General features: G+C 43.7%; 1 long non-coding RNA gene across 1 annotated transcript in view; it reads left to right on the forward strand.

The window, feature by feature from the left end:
- The window catches only part of LOC105483688 (uncharacterized), a 55,113-nt gene that overhangs the window by 20,614 nt on the left and 8,614 nt on the right, over nt 1-25,885 (forward strand). The window contains exon 3 of the long non-coding RNA XR_011608959.1: nt 3,895-4,055. This is a non-coding gene — a long non-coding RNA (uncharacterized lncRNA). The remainder of the gene's footprint in view (nt 1-3,894; nt 4,056-25,885) is intronic.

Genomic DNA, 25,885 nt, shown 5'->3' on the forward strand with positions numbered 1-25,885 from the left:
CTTTAAGCCGTATAACTTTCTAAAATTTGAGATGTTACTATCCCTTGTTTTTTTTTTTTTTTTTTTTTTTTTTTGAGACGGAGTCTCGCTGTGTCACCCAGGGTGGAGTGCAGTGGCCGGATCTCAGCTCACTGCAAGCTCCGCCTCCCGGGTTTACGCCATTCTCCTGCCTCAGCCTCCCGAGTAGCCAGGACTACAGGTGCCCGCCACCTCGCCCGGCTAGTTTTTTGTATTTTTTAGTAGAGACGGGGTTTCACCGTGTTAGCCAGGATGGTCTCGAACTCCTGACCTCGTGATCCACCCGTCTCGGCCTCCCAAAGTGCTGGGATTACAGGCTTGAGCCACCGCGCCCGGCACTATCCCTTGTAAAAATGAGAACATGTTCACTCTCTTCCCTAAAGGAGAGACCTGAAATCATAGCAGCTTCTGAATCTGTCTCCAAGTCCAGGACTTCTGAGTGATGGTTGTTCCTTCTCAAGTTTAATAATCAGCCCTCTTCACGGTGATGTGCACCTGTAGTCCCAGCTACTTGGGAGGCTGAGGCAGGAGGATTGCTTCAGCCCAGGAGTTCGAGACTGCTATGAGCTATGATCCCACTGCACTCCAGCCTAGGTGACAGAGCAAGACTCTGTCTCAATAATAATAATAATAATAATAGTAATACTAAGCCCATCTTGTTATTCTATAACCCCTGAACTAAGTTGTAACGTTGGCCATTGTTAACATAGACTATACAAAATAGTAGGAGAAAAGCTATAAGAAATAAAATAGGCCAGGCGCAGCGGTTCACACCTGTAATCCCGCACTTTGGGAGGCCAAGGCGGACGGATCACCTGAGGTCAGGAGTTAAGAGACCAGGCTGGCCAACATGGTGAAACCCCGTCTCTACAAAAATACAAAAATTAGCCTGGCATGATGGCAGGTGCCGGTAGTTCCAGCTACTTGGGAGGCTGAGGCAGGAGAATCGCTTGAACCCAGGAGGCAGAGGTTGCAGTGAACCGAGATGGTGCCATTGCACTGCAACCTGGGTGACAGAGTGAGACTCTGTCTCAAAAAAAAAAGAAATAAAATAGAAAATCAGTTAACTGCATCAAAATATACTCAATACAGTAAGGAAGATAATAATAGCAAAGACTGCCTTCCAGGCACTTTACATAAATGTTAATTAATTTAATCCTTATAATAAGCCTACTAAATAAGAACTGTCAGTATTCCCTTCTCCCCACTTTTTTAACTTCTGGGGAAATTGAGCCAAAGAGAAGTTAAGAAAGTTTTCAACATCTTCAGCAGTAAATCTGGAATCTGAACCCATTCAGTCTGACTTCAAATTCTATTCCTGGACCTCTTAACGATACTCCTTCTCAGCATGAATAGCTACTTCATTCCTTGTTTCTACAGTATTCACAAGGGCACAATTGGTGTTTATAACATCTTTCCTCCACCACTCCTTTCATGTCCCTTTTGCCTGTAGCAAGCATCTCAGCTGACTGAGGACTTTTTTTTTTTAATTTTTAAAATTATTATTATACTTTAAGTTCTAGGGTACATGTGTACAACATGCAGGTTTGTTACATATGTATACATGTGCCATGTAGGTGTGCTGCACCCATTAGCTCATCATTTACATTAGGTATATCTCCTAATGCTACCCCTCCCCCCTCTCCCCCCCCCACGACAGGCCCTGGTGTGGGATGTTCCACACCCTGTGTCCAAGTGTTCTCATTGTTCAATTCCCACCTATGAGTGAGAACATGCAGTGTTTGGTTTTCTGTCCTTGTGACAGTTTGCTGAGAATGATGGTTTCCAGCTTCATCCATGTCCCTACAAATGACATGAACTCATCCTTTTTTATGGCTGCAGAGTATTCCATGGTATATATGTGCCACATTTTCTGAATCCAGTTTATCATTGATGGACATTTGCGTTGGTTCCAAGTCTTTGCTATCGTGAATAGTGCCACAGTAAACATACATGTGCATGTGTCTTTATAGCAGCATGATTTGTAATCCTTTGGGTATATACCCAGTAATGGGGTGGCTGGGTCAAATGGTGTTTCTAGTTCTAGATCCTTGAGGAATCGCCCCACTGTCTTCCACAATGGTTGAACTAGTTTACAGTCCGACCAACAGTGTAAAAGTGTTCCTATTTCTCCACATCCTCTCCAGCACCTGCTGTTTCCTGACTTTTTAATGATTGCCATTCTAACTGGTGTGAGGTGGTATCTCATTGTGGTTTTGATTTGCATTTCTCTGATGGCCAGCGATGATGAACATTTTTTCATGTGTCTGTTGGCTGCATAAATGTCTTCTTTTGAGAAGTGTCTGTTCATATCCTTCGCCCACTTTTTGATGAGGTTGTTTGATTTTTCTTGTAAATTTGTTTGAGTTCTTTATAGACTCTGGATATTAGCCCCTTGTCAGATGGGTAGATTGCAAAAATTTTCTCCCATTCTGTAGGTTGCCTGTTCACTCTGATGGTGGTTTCTTTTGCTGTGCAGAAGCTCTTTAGTTTAATTAGATCCCATTTGTCAATTTTGGCTTTTGTTGCCATTGCTTTTGGTGTTTTAGACATGAAGTCCTTGCCCATGCCTATGTCCTGAATGGTTTTGCCTAGGTTTTCTTCTAGGGTTTTTATGGTTTTACATCTGATATTTAGGTCTTTAATTTATCTCAAATTAATTTTTGACTGAAGACTTTTTTTTTTTTCCTGAGACAATGCCTCCTTCTGTCACCCAGGCTGGAGTGCAGTGGCACAATTATAACTTACTGCAGCCTTGACCTCCTGGGTTCAGGTGATCCTCCTGCCTCAGCCTCCTGAGTAGCTGGGACTACGGGCGTGCACCACCATGCCCAGCTAATTTTTTTTTTTTTCTTTTCAGACAGGGTCTCACTGTGTTGCCCCTAGTGGTCTTGAACTCCTGGGCTCAAACAGTCCTCCTACCTTGGCCTACCAAAGTGCTAGGATCACAGGCATGAGCCACTGTGCCCAGCCTGACTGAGGATTTTTGCTTGGTGTGTGAACTCTAAAATTTGACTGGGTTTGAATTCACTCTTACTAGCCATGTAAACGTGGGCAAATTACTTAACTTCTCTGTGCCTCAGTTTCCTCCTCTGTAAATGGGGATGATCATATTTCCTACATCATAGGGTTGTTGTGAAAATTCAATGAATTAATAGACACAAAGCATTTGGTTTATTATTTCAGCAGGGAGGGACCGTTCCAGAGCCTTCCTCTTCACACTTCCAACTGTGATAACATTCACATCACAGGTCAGGGAGCCAGTGTGACTTTTCTGCTGGTACTTTGATTACAACTAAGCACTCAAGAACAAGGAAATATAAACTATGAGTTCAAGGACCCACTGGGGTCACTGGGAACAGTCCCCCTATGAGTAAACCCCACTATCAGCTATTACCATAAAATTCCATGTACACCTACCAGAGAATCGCAGATGGCATTTGGGGCCTGCAGGATTAGCATTAGTTAGAAGATAGTCATCCCGAAAGGTCTATGAGTTCCTTTTCCCAGGGTCCAACTGCCCTGGTAAATTGTCCCAAGTGCCTTCCTTAAAGGATAGGAGGAACACTTCAGTACGACTGTGCTGGCATTGCTGGGTTGTTCCTCAAGAGCATCTGGTCTCCCTACTATTCAAAGGGCTCTGGGTTTGGAAAGTGACTCAGGCCTGGCACTGGGTGAAGGACTGGACTCGCCATCATCATGACTAGTCAGTCCTCTGTTCCCCAGACTTAGATTTTGTTGTTACACAAATTAGGTCAGACTTTAGCATCCATGTATTTCAGCCCCAAAGGCCCTAGGATCTATTAAGCACCCTCAAATATCCCTTAGAGTCACATCCTTTTGATAATCACATCTAAGTCTTCTGCTTTTTTTCAGGAATCGGGACGTGCTCGCCCCTGAAGGTTAAAGCTGATGTTTGCCCCTCCAGGAAACCTCTTTCCATCAAAGCATCTCTCACCATCATCCCTGGCCTACGGAGGTTATCTGCTTTTCAAGAATGCCAACTCCTCTCTCACCAATGTGTGTTTTTTCTGGAGGTGGGTGAGTAGATCAGCTATTATAAATCCACTCCAACTGAGGGTTTGGCTCTGTGTCCCCGTTCAAATCTCATCTCAAATTGTAATCCCCACATGTGGAAGAAGGGACCTGGTGGGAGATGACTGGATCACACAGGCAGTTTCCCTCATGCTGTTCTCGTGATAGTGAGTGAGTTCTCAGGAGATCTGATGGTTTAAAAGTGGCAGTTTTGCCGGGCACGGTGGCTCACACCTGTAATCCCAGTACTTTGGGAGGCGGAGGCAGGTGGATCACGAGGTCAGGAGATTGAGACCATCCTGGCCAACATAGTGAAACCCCATCTCTACTAAAATACAAACAATTAGCTGGGCGTGGTGGCCGATGCCTGTAATCCCAGCTACTTGGGAAGCTGAGGCAGGAGAATCGCTTGAACCCCAGGAGGCGGAGGTTGCAGTGAGCCAAGATCACGCCACTGCACTCCAGTCTGGCGACAAAGCGAGACTCCGTCCCCTCCAAAAAAAGAAAAAAAAAGTGGCAGTTTCCCCTGGGCTCGCTCTCTCTCGCTGCTTTGTGAAGAAAGTGCCTGTTTCCCCTTTGCTTTCCACCATGATTATGTGTTTCCTGAGGCCTCTTCAGCCACGTGGAACTGAGTCAATTAAACCTGTTTTGTTTATAAATTACCCAGTTTCCAGGTAGTATCTTTATAGCAGTGTGAAAATGGACTAATACACCAACATTCATATCTCCCTAAGGCTTTGGGTTCCTTTTTCCATAGCACATCAAGGATTATGTGGCATCTGACTTCTGCACCGGCCACTATTGAGACTCACGTTTAGACAGCCAAGCAAGAAGTGTAAACCTCTTCATAATCTTGCTATTCTTTTGGTATGTAAGTCTTCTCTTCCCAGGTTTGGTTTTGATTTCAGGACATTCTAGAATCTGACTCTAGTTGTGGATCTGGAGATCATGAGCAGAGTAAGGGGTGGGCCATGAGGACATCCCCTTGCAAGGTGACCATTCAGTGAGCTCCGTACAGGGTCTCTGAATAAAACAGGACCAGCCTCATGGGAGGAAGCGCCGTTCTCATTTGATTGGCCTACGAGGCTCTGTGTGTCCTGGGGTTTCAGATTCTTGGGGTTATCTAACACCTCCAAAATATTACCACTCCAGTACTCAGGGGAAGAACCACCTTTTCCCAATCAATGCCTGAAAGTCATAGCGGGACTGTGAATTCAGTTGATTTTGAGATTCATCAATCTTCAGGCTCTGCCTCTGCCTCTAATTTTCAGCTTCATTAGCCTTGAACCTGCATGACATAGAAGAGCACTTGAAGGAAGTCACAGAAACTTTCTCACTCACTGACTGTGCTTCAAAGTGAGAATTTAAATCCCTGCAAATGTCATTTCTTCTCTTTAAACTTCATAGTGCAGTTAGATGGAACTGCTCACCTCGTGGCCTTTATAATCCCTGCTCTGCAGCCCCCAGGGCCTTGCTTTCAACAGGCACTTCATTCTGTGTCACTAGAGGTGATAACTTTGGTGTTCTGCCGCTGGGTGACGTGGACATCTATGAACACAACTCATGATATAATCAAAATGCGATTTTATATTTGTTTCTCACCAACTCTTTAAACTTTATTCAGGGGTTAGAGAAAGAGAACATGGCCTTCCTCCAGCACTGAAGGAAACTTCTGATGGCTTCTATGGCTTCTCTTCCCTGCTAACCCTCACCTCTACCCACTAACTGTCATTTTCTTTCTCTTCCAGGGTTGAAGGTAGGGTAGAGATGAGAGGAAAAAGGGGTAAGTGAGTCACTACTTGATCTGGTGGCTTCGTGCTCTCTGGGGCTTCAGATGAGTAAAGCTGGTAACCCCCAGGGGGCCTGGACGATGGCTCAAGCTGATTCTTTATCTTCTGCCCCTTGAATAGGAATGTTGGAGAGGCTCCCTGCAGGCCCCCTCTCCTGCAGTTCCCTTGACTCAAGTGGATGTATCTCTATTCCAACTCATCTCTTTCAACTCCTTCCTCAGCCTCTGGGTATCCAGTTGAACATGCTCAGCTGCTTACTGCGGAGGTCCGTCCCAGAGGACCTGGTAGACAGGACCCAAACTTTGTCTTGTGTTACCCCCATATGGTCTTAGGAAGTCTCCTTCATCCTTTGCCTCAGTAGACTCCAGGAGTGCCCGCCGATCCCAGTACAGAAGCCCTGCTTGTTCTTCCATCTCCAAAGCGTGTAGCCCGCTCTGTAATGGAGGAAAACATTCTGAATTTTCTTGGGGGAGTTGGACTTCAGTTCGCAGCGTGCTCTCAGTTTCTTGCTCTTTAGTCAGGCCAGCCCAGTCTTCTGTGTCTTCCAACTGCAAGGCACACGTTTCCGAGCTCTCCCAGTAGACAACTAAAAACCTTCTCACTAGGCTTAGGGTTGGGAGATAGAGCCTCTGCCTCTCATCCTAAGGGGAGAGGGCTCACAGCAGAGCAAAAGCCTCTTCAAAACAATCTCCTCAACCATCTTCTGCTAAATCTTCCCACTGACCCCTTTTGTATCTTTGATTTCATCGAGAGCCCTGGGAGATGTGGACAAGGCTCTCCTTCACTCCTGTTCTAAATCCTGCAGGGCAGGGGTGAGGTAGGTGGTGGGGAAGGGGTGTGGTGGTTGTTCTCAATCTAATTTTGGCATCCTGAGATTTAATCTGTTGATGCCTCAATCTAATCTGAGGCAGCAGCTGGTCACAGTGGCTCTCGCCTGTAATCCCAGCACTTTGGGAGACTGAGGCGAGCAGATCACCTGAGGTCAGGAGTTTGAGACCACCCTGTCCAACATGGTGAAACCCATCTCTACTAAAAATACAAAAATTAGCTGGGCGTGGTGGCACACTCCTGTAATCCCAGCTACTTGGGAGGCTGAGGCACGAGAATTGCTTGAACCCAGGAGGTGGGGGTTGCAATGAGCCTAGATCACACCACTGCACTTCAGCCTGGGTGACAGAGCAAGACTCAGTCTTAAAAAAATAAAAATAAAAACAAACGGAGGCAGGAATAGTGTCATGCTAACTTCTCTAACAATAGTTTTAGTGACTTCCTGGCCACCAGATGTCATGTTTTTCCTGTATTCTATCCTTACTACTTTCAAATCCAACCAAGTCACCTAGTCAATTCCAGATTCCCAATACCTTGGGATCTCTTTCAGGAAAACAATCCAGTATAGTTAGTTTCAGCAGAATTTATTACATGGTATTACTTAGGATTTCTAGGAGAGCTGAGAAACAAAACCTGGATATTACACAGCCAGAAGTGAAGCAGCTAGGAGGAATGTCCAAGCATCCCACACATGCACACATGTCCCAAATATCCTAAGACTCTTGTAGCAGAAATCCTGCTGTTGCTGCCAGATGATGCTTAACATCTATAAAACCGGGACTGACTACCAGCACCCTCATTACAGTTCGTGCAGAAAGCCAGGCACCGTTGTGTCCAGACTTACTAGAATTGTGCGTCTGCAGCCTGTCACCTATATTTCAAGTCTTACTTAGGTTTGGATTTGTTGGAAGATAGTCAAATGTCTATATCCTAGCAGCAAAGCGTCTTAAGAAATGTGTTGTGTTTGTTTGTTTCTTTTTTTCTTTTCTTTTTTTTTTTTTTGGAGAGTCTCACTCTCTCCCCCAGGCTGAAGTGCAGTGGCACGATCTTGGCTCACTGCAACCTCTGCCTCCCAGGTTCAAGTGATTCTCCTACCTCAGTCTCCCGAGTAGCTGGGACTATAGGCACATGTCACCGGGCCCAGCTAATTTTTGTATTTTTAGTAGAGACAGGGTTTTGCCTTCTTGGCCAGGCTGGTCTCGAACTCCTGACCTCAAGTGATCCACCCGCTTCGGTCTCTGAGTGCTGGGATTACAAGTTTGAGCCACCATGCCCGGTGTGTTTGTTTTTTCTTCCTATGGAAAAGAGAATTCACAACATAGAAGAACTACCAAAAAAAGATGTGAGGCAGACACAAATGACAAATGTTCATTATAAAACTTTTACGAAAAGTTTGTGGTCCTAATCAATAAACTATTTTGACAGTATAAAACAAGCAAATAACAAAAAAAAACCCTTATATATCTTTTGAATTTTGTACCATTGTTTTTTATATATATATGTATATATGTATATATAAATAAATATATATATACATATATAAATATATATACACACACATATAAATAAATATATATATATATATATTTTTTTTTGAGACAAAATCTCGCTCTGTCCCCCAGGCTGGAGTTTCGTGGTGCAATCTCGGCTCACTGCAAGCTCCTCCTCCTGGGTTCACACCATTCTCAGGCCTCAGCCTCCCAAGTAACTGGGATTACAGGCGCCTGCCACCACGCCTGGCTAATTTTTGGTATTTTTAGTACAGATGGGGTTTCACCTTGTTAGCCAGGATAGTCTTGATCTCCTGACCTCGTGATCCACCCACCTCAGCCTCCCAAAGTGCTGAGATTACAGACGTGAGCCACCGCACCCAGACCATTGTTGTAATATTTGTTCAAAATATAAACTAAGAAAAAAATTAAGTCTACTTTTTCAAGGCTCTTCCTTAGTGCCATTTTTCTTATCCTCATTCCTCTTATGCTGCTGAGGCCTTCTAATGTCTTTCATTACCTTTGTTCTTTAACCCTAGAAATGGTTTTGATTGACCTTTTGGTCTACTTTAGCCCTTGTGTTGTTATAAAGATAAATGAGGTAATGCATTTAAAACACTTAGCATAGTGTTTAGTACTTACTAGGTAATCAACACTGGTTAGTTTTCCTGCCACTCTCCTCCTGCTATATTATTGCCTGTGGTGGTTGTTCCAGTCTTGAGTGCAGAGAATTCAACAAGATGTGGTGGGTGCATTTAAGGGACTCTCCAGCCCATGTCCTCACCGTTTAAATGTGGACCATAATCCAAGCTAAACCAGTTAGACTTTCTTTTAAAAAAAAAAAAAAAAAAGATGGGATCTTGCGATGTTACCCAGCTTCATTTTGAACACCTAGGCTCGAGCAATCCTCCTGCCTTGGCCTCCCAAAATGCTGGCATTACAGGCATGAGCCACTGCACCTGGCTGCCAGTTAGACTTTCTTAGGGGCTAGGTAAGACAAGATCACATATAGATGGAGTCAGAGTTGGTAACAAAACAGCCCAAAGACACACATGCTAGCTAAAGAAAGGAGGTAGGAGAAGCTGGGAGGTTGCAGAGTGTCCTGATCAGTGCATGTGGGCTCTGTAGTCAGATTGCCTTAAACCCCTGCCCTAACACTCACAAGTTGTGGGGTCTTTGGCAAGTCGGTTACATAAGCTCGTCAAGCTTCCGTTTCTTCGTCTATGACCTAGGGATAACAGCAGTATCTTTCTCATAAGGTTTTGTGAATTGCTGTGGACAATTCTTATCATATAGCACGTTTGATTCCTGGATTTCATTTACTTGAAAGTTTATGTTTGAAAAACATAATTCCCCAAGTTTTTAATCTTCCAGTGAACTAATGGTCCTGCATTTCATGTCTCTAGGCTGTTATAAGAATAAACATAGTTGGCCAGTCGCCGTGGCTCACGCCTGTAATCCCAGCACTTTGGGAGGCTAAGGCGGGCGGATCACCTGAGGTCAGAAGTTCAAGACCAGCCTGACCAACATGGAGAAAGTCATCTCTACTAAAAAATACAAAATTAGCCGGGCATGGTGGTGCGCGCCTGTAATCCCAGCTACTCGGGAGGCTGAGGCAGAGAATCACTTCAACCCAGGAGGCAGAGGTTGAGGTGAGCCGAGATTGCACCATTGCACTCCAGCCTGGGCAACAAGAGTGAAACGCCATCCTAAAAAGAAAACAAACAAACAAACAAAAATAAATAAATAAATAATAAACATAGTTAAGACGTTTTAAAAGAAGATTTTTATAATGAATCAGCTCAAATTAAAAACTCATTGTCTCATTACTAATAAGAATAAAAAAGCACTTGAAGAGCATGAAGGATATGTAAGTGTCAAGTTGAATTTAGTTCAAAGTTTTCTGTAGAGATAAAGTTTCTCTTTAAGGCTCTGTTGACATCCATTCCATGGGTGAATTGATTTACTATATGTTCAGTTGGGTTAATCCCAACCAGGCTGTGCAAAATGTGTCATTTCGCAATTGGGTCAAGCAATATAGTGTAAAATGTGGAACGAAAAGTAAGCTTACAAAAAGCCTGTCTACTGCTTTCCAAAATGAGGTAAAGGAAAATGTGCAAGAGCTCTCTGTAACCAGAGACCCCATGACTTTTTTTTTTTTTTTTGAGTTAGGTTCCTGCTCTGTTGCCTAGTCTGGAGTACAGTGATATGATCATTGCTCACTGTAACCTTGAACTCTTGAGCTCAAGTGATCCTCCTACCTCAGCCTCCTGAGTGGCTGGGACTTAGGAGCACAGGCCCGTGCCACCACGTCTGGCTGGTTTTTAAAAATTTTCTGTAGAGATGAGCGCTCACTATGTTGCCTAGAACTCCTAGCCTCAAGCGATCCTCCTGCCTCAATGTCTCAATGCATTGGGATTACAGGTATGAGCCACTGCACCTGGCTGACTTTATAATTTCGTAATTTTATGACTTTCGGACCTGTAGTCCTGGAATATAAGTTTGTCCCATTCTACTTTGCTGAATTAAAAGAAAAATCTTGAGCTAAATTATAAACTACTTCTTTTAGCAGATGATATTTCATAAATATCTTGAGAGCTATAGAGAAGACTTTGAAAGAATAAAAGCCCCACATGTAATTCCATTTATAGTTTAGTAGGTTATTTTATTCTTTCTCTTTTTCATTTTTTAAAGTGAGCCTAATGCCGTGAACCTGATTTGCTCAGGTTCCCCTGGCCTGTGGGTTGAAAGGGGGGCACATTGATGGTGATAACCCATATTTTGCTGAATTTATCTGACATCTTCAGGTTTGGGAGTCTCAAGTACCCCACTCAAGTCTCACTCAGTTATTTCTGGAAGTTCTTAGAGGGTATATTGCAAACAAGTATATCCTCTACAGTTACTGGGTGATGTGATGCCTTCTTCCTATGCTCTGAACCACAGATATCCTTTGCCCGGCTAGCCATTTGACGATGTGCATTTCCACCACCCAAACTGCTGGTGTCCCCTGGGATAACCCTAAGACTGTCCCAAGAATGCCAACTTCCAGTGATCCCTGGACAGCCAGCCCTAGAGATGCCAGAGCAGCTTCATGTTACTGGGAACCCTAAATGTGCCAAAGCTGCACTGCATCAAGAAGGCCCTGCTCTGTGTGGCATTTTGTCCCTCGGGCCCACAAACTGTGTGCTTCAAGAGGGAGCCTTTGTGAAACAGACGCTTTGTCTTCCGCTTACAGCTTCTCTTGCCACAGTGCTCAGATGCGAATCCCTGGGGCTGGCGCAACCATCCTCCCCAGTCCCATCTCCCTCTTCCTGGGAAGTGGCTCCTTCCTTCCTCTCATGCAAATCACTTCATGTAAATAGACACCTTTTCTTTCGGTTCATCAGTGCATTTGTTGGAACTCTTTTGGTTGCAAATACAGACTTCAATGAGAGCCCACAGAAGCAAATGACGAGTCTGAATTATAAAGCTCTTGGAGTGTCTGGTGAAATAAAATGGTAGGACTGCAGCTGGGCCTCAAGGAGACACTAAAATAGGGGGCTGAAAGGCTCTAATGATGTCCATCCCTCTCCTCCCGAGTTAACTGGTTTTCCCTGATCACTGTTTCATAAGGAGGAAAACATGACTCTGTATGGGTTTTGCTGGGGAAATGCTGTGAACTGGCTATTTCTGAAGCATAGGGTGATGGTAAAGGTCGGGGGAGGGAGGCTTGATGCCAAATTTGGAGACGTAGGCAGGGACTGCATCAAGGTTGATTTTTAACAGGCTGGAACTTTGTCCTGAGGGCAATGAATGGCAAAGCCGCTGGGGAGGCTAGAGTAGACCAAGCAGACTTCTACTGCAGTTAGGTCATGCTGAGGTATTCGGGAAACACATATGAGGGAGCAAGACCAGAGACAGGTAGAGAAGTTAGGATGCTACTGTCAGAGACGTTGGAACCAGAGCATGGAAATGGAGTCATTTTCAGTGAGGGATACGAAAATGAGGCTGAGACTGGCTAGGCTGCATTCCCAGAAGTGAGGCATTCCTGGCCTCTAGAGGTTTATGGTTAGGACGACAAATTAATAATGTTTACTAAAAAGACCCAGACTTGGGAGTGTGCAGATGTCCTGTTGTCTGAAGCACAAAGGCATTCCTAATTTTGCTTTAAAGATAATAATATCAATTCTTGCAAAATATAGTAATGAAGAAAATTAATTCTTTATCACAAATCCTCGTAGCAGAGCACATGTCCCCATATATACAAGCATTGTACCTAGGGTGGATGCATTCCTCCTCTTACCTTCGGGAGCATCCTACTCTGTCTATGGAGTAGCTGTCTTTTCACCATTTTACTTTCTTAATAAACGTGCTTTTGCTTTGCACTGCAGACTCGCCCTAAATTCTTTCCTGCATGAGATCCAAGAACTCTCTCTTGAGGTCTGGATCAGGATTCCTCTCCTGTAACACAACTGTAATATATGATCTTGGAAACATATTCAATAGTCCCGCTGGGAGCAGGAGTAAAGAGGAAGAGACGGATTGGAGAACTACTTAAGACCTAGAATCCACGGAACTTAGTCACAGGTGGGCAATGAGGAGAGGGAGGAAAACTCCAAAATGCCTGCCAGGCTCTTGGCCTTGGAGGTTGGATAAATGGTGGTGATATTGGCTGAGGTGGGGGATAGGGGAGAAGCAGCAGATGTTGTTTGGGGGAAGATGAAATGGCATGCTTTTCACAGCCTGGCTGGGATTAACCTGACTGTACATACAGCAAATTAAGTTAATTTGTGTTTGTTGAGTTTGGGATACCCAAAGGATCCTCAAAAGGTGGTATGAGGCCAGCCACGGTGGCTCACGCCTATAATCCCAGCACTTTGGGAGGCCAAGGTGGGTGGATTGTTTGAGGCCAAGAGTTTGAGACCAGCCTGGCCAACATGGTGAAACCCTGTCTCTATTAAAAATACAAAAATTTACTGGGCATGGTGGTGTGTGCTAGTGATCCCAGCTACTTGGTTGACTGAGGCAGGAGAGTTGCTTAAGCCTGGGAGGTGGAGGCTGCAGTGAGCTGAGATCGTGCCACTGCTCTCCAGCCTCGGCGACAGAGCGAGGCCCTATCTCAAAAAAAAAAGGTAGTATCAGGAAGTCATGAATATTTAATTCTCTTACTCTGGGAGAGTCGATGCTAGAGATTTATGGTTGAGCAGGGACTTATCAGTATACAGTATGGTTCAATCATGATGCTGAATAATATCACCCAAGACAGCATGTAGTAAGAAGGGCAGCTGACACAGGATGGAGGTGTGGGGAAAGCTAGCATTTAAGGAAGAGGGAAAGGGGTTTCAGGAAGAGAAGCCCATGAGAGAAATGGAGAAATTGATGATCCAGCAGTGTTAAATGCAACACAGTGTCAGTGAGATGACTATAATGTGTCCATTCACTTAGCCACAACATTTTAATTAATTTTTTGGAGACGGGGTCTCACTATGTTGCCCAGGCTGCCCTTGAACTCCTAGCCTTAAGTGATCTTCCCACCTCAGCCTCCCAAAGTGCTGGGATTACAGGTGTGAGCCACCACACCCAGCCTCACAAAATATTTATTGAACACCTACTATGTTCAGCATGCTATAGCAGTTAAGAGTGTAGACTCTGGAGTCAGACTACCTAGGTTTGAATCCATGATTTACTTGCTGTCTGGCCTGAGAAAAATTATTACCCTGTCTCGGCTTCTATTTTCTCTTCTGCAGAATGGCAAAGATAACAGTAATTATTTCATAAAGAGTAGCATGAGGATTAAACAATATGTGGCAGATGGTAATTATATAATCAATGCTATTACCGTCATGTATCATACACTTTTCTGGGCTCCAGGGATACAGCTGTGAATAAGACAGACCAAGTCCCTGTTCTTATGAAATTTATATTCTATTTGGGAAGAGGGGAGCTTGGATCATAAATGACAAAAAGCAAGAAAATGGCAGTGAAGTCCTAAAAAGAAAATTTAAAAGGTGAGATGGTGGGAGGTGGGGGTGAAGTGGGATGCTGTAGATGGGCCAGTCAGGGAAGGCAGCCTCTCTGAGGAGGTAACATTTGCGCTGGAACTTGAAGACCCATGAGAAGACACTGGGGCAGAGTGTTTCAGGCGAAAGGTGAACAAATGCAGTGACCCTAAGATAGGAACAAATTTGGTGTGTTCAAGGAAAAGAAAGAACCACCCCTATCTGATTTCATAGCCCATATTCCTTTCACTGTACCTCACAGTCTTTCTGGCACAAATCTTATTAATAAAGCCACAGGAAAAGAGCCCTAAAATTATTATGGCAGATACTGTAAGTTGACTCATTCAATAAGTATTTGAATCACTTTTGATCAGGAAACCAAAAAACTACATTCTTAGACTCCCTTGCAGCTAGATTGATATTCACGACATAGTTTCTGCCAACATGTGAAGCACAGCAGCAAGGTGGTGGCTGAGCCCAGAGAGAGAACAGATTCTCTGCTAAGCTTAGTGGTGGAAGCACTTGGTTCTGCTGGGGTGTGCATGGAAACAGTTGCATGCCATCGGAGGACATTTTTTTGGGCTGCATTGTTTCTGGCTGAGTAGTGTTTAAGCCTGGTTCTCTGGTCCTCCCAAAGATTCTGTAAGCTCTTTAGTTCTTTCCATGTATTTCTCTTTTTTAAAGTTTTAGTTTTTATGGGTACATAGTAGGTGTATGTACTCATGGGGTACATATGATATTTTCATACAGGCATATAATATATAATAATCACATCTGAGTAAATGAAGTTTTTCATGTATTTCTTTCTGCTTAAACTAGCCACAGTGAATTCCATTGTCTGCAGCTAAGGACCTTGATCTATGTAATGCTCTACTAATTCCGTACTTCCACCAGCTTTCCGACCACTTTCTGTCCCTTCCTCCCCCAGGTCTAACCTGAGGGCAGGGGAGCTTGGGTGATTCAGCCCTAGAGATCAGTCGTTTGGGGGCCCCTAGGCAGGTAGAGGAGGTCAAAGGATGGTGGCAGGCATAGGGGGCAAATGGAGACTAGTACAGTCCCCTCTGCAAGTGCCATCAAGCCCTGTGTCTTTCCACATGCCAGGGCAAAGTGTCTGGCCCTTACGGTGACAAGATTTGCAGTAGCTTAAGGAAAATGGAGAGACTGAAACTTTCAGCAGGGGTACAGGAGGGAAGAGCAGCCCAGCTGTGGTTTGAGGATGACTGAGGAACACTCTGTCAGCTCAAGATGATGCAGAAACAAGGCCACAGCATGTCCCCTCTTTGGTAAAAGAAGGCAGAGAAAATCACCTGCTTTTTCTTCTTCACTCTATTTTGCAATTTCTGAATGAGTTACAGACAGAGTGCAAGAAACCGAATGGGTGAGTGACTGGAACGCCAGTGCCTCTGTGCACCTTCTAAATATGCATATGCAGGCAGGAAAGAGAGGGCAAAGCCCGAGCAGAACTGGGGAACAGGGGAGATTCATTGTTTTACACTTTTGCTTCCTCTTCCTGATTCAATATAAAATGTGAATTTTGTGTTGTCTGCTGTTGCTTCAAGCGATTGCTTTCTCATTCAAACAAGCAGGGCTTAGTCTCATGATGGTTAATTTTATATGTCAAGTTGACTGGGCTAAAGCATGCCCAGAGAGCTGGTAAAACATTTCTGAGTGTGCCTATCAGGGTGTTTCAGAAGAGATCAGCATTTGAATGGGTAGACTGAGTAGAGAAGGTTGCCCTCACCAATACAAGTGGGCATCATCCAATCCATTCAAGGGCTGAATACAACAAAACGACGGAGGAAGGGTGAATTTGCTCTCTGCTTGAGTTAGGTCATCCATCTTCTCCTGCCCTTAGACATCGGCTCCCCAGTTCTCAGGGCTTTCAGATGCAGACTGGGACTTACACCATTGGTCTCCCCAGTTCTCGGGGCTTTGGGTTTGAACTGGAACTACACCACCAGCTTTCCTGGTTCTCCAGATTGTAGATGGCAGATTGTGGGGCTTCTCGGCCTCCACAGTTGCATGAGCCAATGCCTCAAAATACATCTCTTTCAATATACCTGTATGTATATCCTACTGGTTCTTTTCTCTGGAGAACCCTGGTTAGTACAAGTTTCCAGTGCATGAATATTACTAGCTTTTGCTAGCACAATGGATGCTAGGTGCTTAAAGCTTTTTCCCCCCATGAAGTTTTTTGTTGTTGTTGTTGTTGTTTGAGGCATGAAGTTTTTTGTTGTTGTTGTTTGTGTTTTCTGTCACCCAGGCTGGATTGCAGTGGCATGATTTTGGCTCACTGAAACCTTCGCGGCCAGGTTCAATTGATTCTCCTGCCTCAGCCTCCTGAGAAGCTGGGATTACAGGTGGGCACTACCATGCTCAGCTAATTTTTTTTTTTTTTTTTTTTGGTTTTTGGTTTTTTTTTTTTTTAGTAGAGATGGGGTTTCACTTTGTTGGGCAGGTTGGTCTCGAACCCCTGACCTCAAGTGATCCACCTGCCTCGGCATCCCAAAGTGCTGGACTTACAAGTGTGAGCCACTATGCCTGGCCCCCATGAAGTTTTTGAAATAGAAAAGAACAATTCCTTCTGCTTGACTCAGATTGGGTGTGTAGATGTCTGGGGTCACTGGCTGGAAATAAAAGTTTTGAGTTTGGGCCTACTCTAACCAGACAGCATGCTCAAATGTGTGACTGCTTCCCCAGAGGGTGTCTCTTTGTAGTTTTATACTTCTCTTGTCTCTCCTGGGAAGAAGTCTATCCCCTCTGCTGAATTATGCCATTCTAATTCCATCCTGTAAATGGTCTAAGCCTCTTGTATTTACTCTTTAGCAATCGACTGCATTTTGGAACCTTAAAATGCTTGTTATCAATGCATAAATTTGGAAAACTGTTAATGCTCTTCTCCCTGAGTTTGATGTGCCAGGTTCTGTTTGGTAACATTCGATGTTCTCTCTAGTTCTGTCAGCTATACCAGCATGAGATGAAAGATGGGGGTAAGCGAATAAAAAACACAGATATCGTGAATGTGATTTCATCTTGTCCTGCTGAATGTTGACCTTTAACAATGGCTTTATGTTTTAGGAATAATTTTTTCCCTGACCAGATTTATTCAGAGGACAGTCTGTAAATTGAAATGTTACTAGAAAATATATAAAATGATTTCTTTAAAAAAATGCAAGTCTCCTACTTTACCTCTGTCTTTCAAAGCACCTAGCAATGGAGCATACAGTGAACATAACTGCTGTCAGAAAGACCTGGGTTCAAGACCCTACTTGGAAAGACCACATATGGTTTCGATTCCATTTATAGGACACTTCCAGAATAAGCAACTCTATGTAGACAGAAAGTAGACTAGTGGTTTCCAGGGGCTGGGAAAATAGGGAATGGGGTGTGACTGCTAAAGGAGATGGGGTTTCCTTTTGGGGGGATGAAAAGGTTCTAAAATGGATTGTGGTGCTGGTTGCCCCACTCCTTAAATACACCAAAAACCACTGAATTGTACTCTTAAAAGGATGAGCTATGAAGTATGTGAAGTATATCTCAATAAATTTGTCACACAGAAAAAAACCCTTTCTTGGCATTCACTGGCAGCGTCTGCATCTATAAAATGGGCATAGCGATATCTACCTCACAGAGCCACTTCAAGGATTAAATGAAATACTGTATGCAGAGCAATGACCTTAGTGCCTTGCACATAGTAAATGCTCTAAAAAAGTTCACTCTGTTTTTATAATATTCTCATTAAATATTTGCCTGCTGCTGCCAACGCTTGTAAAGTCAAAGAGGAATTAGTATAAAGGCGAATATTAAAGCAGAAGGAATTAGTATAAAGGTGAATATTAAAGCAGAAAGAATCCTTAGAATTCAGCCAAGGCCAGGCATGGTGGCATGTGCCTGTAATCCTAACACTTTAGGAGGTTGAAGTGGGAGGATGGCTGGAGCCCATGAGATTGAGACCAGCCTGGGCAACACAGAGAGACCTTGCCTCTACAAAAAATAGAAAAGAAAGACATTTAACTTAAAAAAGAAATCAATCTAGTTCTACTCTCTGATTTTGCAAGTAAGAAATTAGTGATATATCTAGAAAATGACCACTGGCAAGAGAGGTCTGGGGAGGCTATGAGAGAGGGAGTGAACTCTGGAGGGAATGCGAGATCTTAGAATGAAAGCCATTTTGCCACGTTACTGAATCATATGTGCTTTGCTGAGGCAGCAGCACTGAACCTGGCTTAGCCCTTTCAAGAAGAGCATGCAGGAAGAGCAATTAGATAATTCATTTCCACATTACAGAAATCTGTATGTGTTCACTAGAGTCTGAAATAGAAACAGCCTCATGCAGTTGATAATGTTTTAAATTCTATTAAACTCCTCTAGGTAGGTTTGTTAAAACAATATAATAGTTACCTTCCTTAATCTTAGAAATGGTAAGAATATTAAATATTAAAATTGCTCCAAACCACCTACATTAGTTTTTAAAAATTTCATCTTTCCTTCTCCCTACACCACACACACACACACACACACACACACGCAATTCTAAGACACACAGTTTTTTACAATTTAAGTCTCTGATCAGGACACATCTTACAATCAATGACTCACTCTAATTTAATTGACAAAATCATTTTCTTTCTTAATTTTACACAAAATAGTGGTCTGTCTTAAAAATGGATGACAGATAAAATCAAATATGATGTACGCAGATGTATATATATACTTAAAAGATGAGCTAGAAATTTCTACCGGCTGAATGTTCAGAAATATTCAGGTGCCATTGCTGATCTAAGTATCCAAAACCGCAGAGTTAAGCACCCCCACTGGGGCACTGTCTTTATGTGGATGGTACATGCATTCTTGAACCTGGGACCCATTAATAGGCACTCTGGCCTAGTGACAATTTTGCTAATAATAATTCTGGAGAAAAATAGTCATTTATCCTTTGCTATGCCTGCATCTTTTTTCTTTTCTTTCTTTTTTTTTTTTTTTTTTGAGATGGAGTTTCACTCTTGTCACCCAGGATGGAGTGCAGTGGTGCAATCTCAGCTCACTGCAACCTCCGCCTTCCAGGTTCAAGTGATTTTCCTGCTTCAGCCTCCCAAGTAGCTGGGATTACAGGTGCTTACTACCACACCTGGCTATTTTTTTTTTTTTTTTTTTTTTTTTTAGTACAGACAGGGTTTCACCGTGTTGGCCGGGCTGGTCTCGAACTCCTCTCCTCAAGTGATCTGCCCACTTCAGCCTTCCAAAGTATTGGGATTACAGGCATGAGCCATGGCACCCAGCCTACCTGGATCTTTTGATTGGATATACCTGGGTCCTTTTAGGAAAGGATACAGAGATATCACAGGTCCTGGTATTTGACACTTGCAATGAATGTTCAATGTTCATTCTAGGGTTCCAGAAGCAACACTTTGTTAGGAGATGCTGCAGAAGCTGGAGGATTGGCTGATGCCTCCCAGCTGAATCAGCAAAGCTTTCCTCTAATAGCCTTGCTTGATTAAGGGGTGAGTGAATTTCTGCAGAGAGGCTGAGCACTTGGTGTGGTTTGAGGGTCCCTAATAGATATACCAAAGAGTTTGGCTACAAACTTCTCACATGATAATAATTATGTTGATGCTGCTGCAGATGATTAGCCTGGGTTTTGGAAAGCTTCCTTCTTGGTGCATTCCATTCAAAAGGCCTCCCCTTCTCAGCATGTGCCTGCAAACACAATCCCCTGAAATGACAAGAGAGGATAAGAAAAGCTGCAAGCATTGCCTGTACTGGCCTTTTGAACTCTTTTAGGATTTCCATGGCAGTGGGAGTCAGGATGGATGGATTTGTTTTCTTCTCTACTTGAGCAATGAGGTTTTCATCATTTGCTGGTTGATTTGGAGCCTTTAGAATAATGTCCCCAGACACATTTCCATCAGGAGCACAGGAGCAGCCAAGACATACAGGGAGACTTTCACGTGGCTTTGTGCAGGAGCCTTTTCTGCCAAATCAAACAGAGCAGAGATACAAAACACAAAAGCAAGCCATCAGAAAATATCTGTGTGGCTGGGCATGATGGCTTATGTCTGTAATCCCAGTGCTTTGGGAGGCTGAGGTGGGAGGATCACTGGAAGCCAAAAGTTCATGCACTCCAGCTTGGGCGAGAGAGAGAGAGAGAGAGAGAGAGAGAGAGAGAGAGAGGAAGGGAGGAAGGGAGGAAGAAACTATGTAGTATCATCCTAGAAATGTGACTCCTTAGATGGAAAGGAGTACAGGATGGAGTCTTCTGAAAGCCTGATTGCATGCTAGGGAAGCTGAAGCAGTCTGTTCAGCTGGCACGAGACTATCTAGAAGGCTCTTTCCATTCACTCATTCACTCAGTACTTATGAGCACCTACTGTGTGTACACATCCTTCCAGTCACTGAGGATATAGCAGTCAATAAAGCAGACAAAATCTCTATCCACAAAGATCTTCCCTTCCAGAGGATGCAGTCAATAAGTGAATAAATGAATGGATCCCATCAGGTGCTGATAAAGGATGAATGCTGTGAAAAAAATATAAAACAGTTTAGGGGAGAGGGAATGCTCAGATGAGGATGGCTTGTGGCTGTTTTATGCAGGTGGATGCAGTAATCCTCTCTGTTAGGGTGAGATTTGAGCAGGGGTTGAAGGACATTGGGTTGTGAATCGTGAGGACTTTGTGGTGGATGGAGTATGTCCAGTGGGAAGAAGAGCAAGTGCAAAGACCCAGTGCAGGAGCACGCTTGATTTATTCCAGGACTGGCATGGAGGCCTAGCAGCTGGTGCAGGTGGAGCTGGTGATAGTGACAGGAAGTGAGGTTGGAGAGAGCTGGGGCAGGCTAAGACCATGGAGGGCTTTTCAGGTCATGGAAGACCTTAACTTTCCTCTGAAATGGGAGGCTTTGGAGAAGTTTGAGCAAAAGAGTGGTGTAACCTGAGTTATGTCTTAACAGGAGTACTTTGCAGTATGAAGAATAGACCAAGGCAGGAGGCAAGGTTGGAAGCAGGAAGACCAGGAGTCTACTGCAATGGTCCAGGTGAGACAAAATGGTAGACATGGAGATGATGGGAGGCGGTCTGGCTCAGGATGCATTTTGATGGTGGAACCAATGGGATGAGCTGACAGATTGGATAGCCAAGCCATAAGAAGAGAGAAGTGAGGCGTGACCTCAAGTCTTTAGGGCTGCACGATTGGAGGAATGGAATCGCCATAGATTGAGCCAGGGACGCTGGAAGTGAAGCAGGTTTTTGCTTTTTTAAATAACATATAGTTTTCGATTTGTAAACTCTGAGATGTTTATTATATATCCAAGTGGAGATGCTGAGTAGGCAGTTGTGAGTCTGAGTTCAGGGGAGAGGTCTAGGCTAGAGACATGAATTTGGAAATCATTCGCCTATAAATGGTACAAAGGGACTGAATGAAATGATCTATGGTAAGTGTGCAAATAGAAAGAGACTTGAGGATAGAGTCCTGGGGCACCTGCTGGCACCACTGTCCCCCCACCCCCCACAAGCTGATAGACCCTACCTTATACTGGAAAGCCAGGCAGTCTGGGATCAGGGCTTCCCGTTTCCTGGGGATTTGCTTGGAGAGGTCACAAGAAAGTAAGGCCCTCATCTGGTTGGCAGACGCTTGGGTGAGGTCTGTAACCAAAACAAAAAGTCCTGTCCTCCCCCAAAAGCACCACTGCAAACCTCTCCTGACGCACCACCATCCCACAAAAGCAACAATCATAGACGGAATGCTGTCACCTCTCTAAAGAACCATCAACCTTCCACCTTTAGTCATCTTAATACTGGGTGATTGAGAGAAGGGTGACTGTGTCCTGAGACTGATACTCGAATCTTGGCTTTGCTGCATGCCACCTGTGTGGCCTTGGGCAAGTCAACCTCTTGGAGCCTCGGTTTCCTCATGTCCACACATCTCTAGGCTTATTTCGACAATTCTATGGGAGGATACGCATGAAGAAGCTACTGCTGTGTTTGGCAAATCAAAGATCGTTGTAAGAGCAAACACAATGTGTCAGATACAATTTCATACATCTTCTGTATATTTACATAATTATCACAACAAGCTTAGGAAGGGGTGTTATTATTTCCACTTTACGGATTAGGGTAAATAATTTGGCCATCTAGTAACTCAAGGAGCCTGGCTATAGGAGTGATGAGTTAACCACTGTGCTACACTGCTTCCTGTGAATATGTAAAAAATTTTTTCTTCTCTCTCATTTTCAAATGTTTTCATTATATCGCTTGAGTTTTCAATTCTCCGTTCTGCACTTTTTCTTGTTAGTAAGTTGCATTCATTATCTGACCCTAAGACAACTTTCATCCCTTTATACTGAAACAGGCAGTTTTATGCAATGGCAAGAAAAGAGAAATTCAACTTTTCTGAAATACAAGAGATAAAGTCTTAGTGCCAGCCTTCTCTGTGGGAAGCCGAGTCAGCGTAGCTGAGCACACAAAGCAAGCTGGGGATATGACTTTCTCCTTGAACAGACAGGCACTGACCAAAAAGGAAAGTGATGTGTTTGGAAAGCCGTGAAAATCTGAACGGAGTGAGGGATTTTTATTTTAGGATATTAGGAGAAACAGCATCCATTTGCATCTGTATGTATGAGTGTGAGAACATTGATGTGAAAGTGTATGCGTGTGTATTTAAAGGTGTGTGGGTGAGTGTGCACGCATGTGTGCATTTGTAACATGTAATACTCACTGGCTACCAAAGCAGCTGACCCTGTGGGTGTCTGACACAAAAGGATGGACTGGGATTAATTTTCTGGTTTATGCTTCTTCAAATCATTGAGCTGGTGACACTGAGGAAAAAAAGCAATCTCCAAGGAGAAAATAAATCATGTTTCCCACGAAATAGGGCTGCCATATTAAGCCAATAAAAATACAGGACTCCCAGATAAATTTGAATTTCAGATAAACAACAAATAATTTTAAAATATAAATATGTTTTGGCTGGGTGTGGTGGCTCACGCTTGTAATCCCAGCACTTTGGGAGGCCTAGGCAGGCGGATCACGAGGTCAGGAGATTGAGACCATCCTGGCTAACGCGGTGAAACCCCATCTCTACTAAAAATACAAAATATTAGCCAGGTGAGGTGGCGGGCGCCTGTAGTCCCAGCTACTAGGGAGGCTGAGGCAGGAGAATGGTGTGAACCTGGGAGGCAGAGCTTGCAGTGAGCCGAGATCGCGCCACTGCACTCCAGCCTGGGCAACAGAGTGAGACTCCGTCTCAAATAAAAAAAAAGCACACAAAAACCCACAAATATATATATATATATACACACACACACACACATATATATACACACACACACATATATATGTTTTATGTAATATTTGGGACATACTTTACAAAAAATTATTTGTTATTCAAAATTCAAATTTAACAGGGCATGCTGTGTTTTATCTGGCAAACTTACCATGAAAGAGAATGAATTAAAATACCTACTGATTTTGTAAAATCTTTAAAATCCACAGAATACTTTTGTACTAGCGAAGACCCTTGGTTCTGGGAGGGGCATCAACTCATTCTTTTCTCTTTTAGGACATTCCTTAATGACTTGGCACCACCATCTGTGAAATGGGAAAATAATCTCAGTGAATGCTCTGTCCTCTCTCCAGTCAAAACCCCTGCAGATTTCATATGCGTATCCTCGTGTACAGTGGCGTGGGGTACTTCATAGAAGTTCATTCTCCACTTCAATTTAAAAAACCAATTAAGAATTTTTTCAAAGGATTGCTGATGGCATGCCTTAATAGCCAGCCAGTGTCCTGGGGTGTTCAATTTCTTCGTTCTCTCTCCCTCTGTCTAGCTTGCCTGGTGATAGAATTCTTCCTGTCAGGCAAGTAGCAAACTCTGGGAAGTCTCTGGAAGGAATAGGACACTGATGGGAAGGCAGGAAGAAACCTCCCATGACTTCCCAGGGAAGCTCAAAGCAGGCACCCTGAGGCCCAGGAGCCAGAGTGTATGGGACGATGTGATCCGAGGGGAGCCCTCAGTGCCTCAGGTGGGTTTTTGGACCACAGACTTCTTCCTGTCCGAAGCATCCTGTTCACTAGGATGAAATAGAATGTGGGAGTGAAGCCTCAGGCTCCCAGTAAGTCCCTGTGCTCATACTGTGTCTCTTTCTAGTTGTCTGAGCTAGAATCTCTGGCCTCTGGTTTTTCTCATCTATAAAATGGCTGCAATACTGGTGCCTACATCAGAGTTATTTTCAAGACTAAATGGCAGCATTAATAAAACTGTGCCTGGCATTCAGGAAGCACTTTGTAAACATTAATCATTATTATTATTGTTGCCGGAGGCTATTTCTTCTAAAAAGTTCAGTTAGAATTTGTACTAATAACCTTTTCTGAGAGTAGACGCAATGCATATTCATGGAGCAATACATAAATATAGAAAATCCACTGGCAAAACATTTACATCAGAAATGCCCCACAGTGGCCCATGCCTCTGATCCCAAAACTGTGGGAGGCCAAGGTGGGTGGATCACCTGAGGTCAGGAGTTTGAGACCAGCCTGGCCAACCTGGTGAAACCCTGTTGCTACTAAAATAATATTAATAATAAAAATTTTTAAAAAATTAGCTGGGCGTAGTGATCCCAGCCACCTGGGAGGCTGAGGCAGGAGAATTGTTTGCTCAGGAGGTGGAGGTTGTGGTGAGCCGAGATTGCACCACTGAGCTCCCAGCCTACGCAACAGAGCAAGATTCCGTCTCAGAAAAAAAAAAAAAAAAAAAAAATGCCCTATGAAGCTCTCTCTGATCTTTTTTCCCCTCCCCCCACCCCCTCTTTCTCTCTCTATATCAGAGAGGACCACCTAAAAAGCTTCTAAAAACCAATATACCTGAGACCCAAACCGGATCTAATAAATTAGAACCTCTAGGGGTGGGGCCAAGGGATCCGTATTTTTTAAGAAAACATTCTAGAACATTCTGTGGCAAAACCAGGCTTCTGGCACTCACTCATGTGTGCTTCCCCTCTCATATTATTTTTTTTTAAATTGGACAATATTGTGCATTTGGTTTGTAGCCTGCTTTTGTCACATTGCTGTATCTTCCATTGTCATTTTCTACAATATCATATTTTTCTCTTAAGGCTTCAGCTGTGGTTTTGACAAAGCCCTAATCCACTGCTTTTCACCCAGCAGTCATCTCACACAATGAATTCATTTAAAAACGTCATCACTCTTGTCTTTTCTTGCCCCTCTCGTCTGCCGAATTTGATGAATACAGACCTACTCCCCGTAATTCTCTCTCCTGCTCTTGGATTTCCGCACTTGAACTGATGGCCACTTGTGGCTCTGGCCTTCCAGTCATCACTGCAGTTTTGTAGCTAACGCTTGCTATCACGCCGGCCGACATGCCAGGGAGGGTTTATACATTTTCGGTCCTAAAATATTAATTTGACATCTAACACTATTTTTCATTTAGTGCTCAGCCAACTGTGATAGTGGCTATTTCAGCTCAAAATAATCTCCAAGGACTCTTGGGGGGAAATTTTCCTTGGCCTGTCCAACTGACCTTTTAGGAAAATAAAATAAAACACCGTTGAAAAATCAAATCTTTCGTAGGTGGCTTTCTCCAGTTACTGATTAATGAGAATAGATATGAGGTGAGGAAAGGCCTTTAATTAAGAAGAAAATACCCTCCCCACCCAATTTATGCCCATCCTGCTGCCAATATTGACATTACTGAAATAAATGCAGTAGTCACAGGACATCAAATATCACCCTTTCTAT

This window comes from Macaca nemestrina, chromosome 10, assembly GCF_043159975.1.
Source record: "Macaca nemestrina isolate mMacNem1 chromosome 10, mMacNem.hap1, whole genome shotgun sequence".
Classification (NCBI taxonomy): Eukaryota; Metazoa; Chordata; class Mammalia; order Primates; family Cercopithecidae; genus Macaca; species Macaca nemestrina.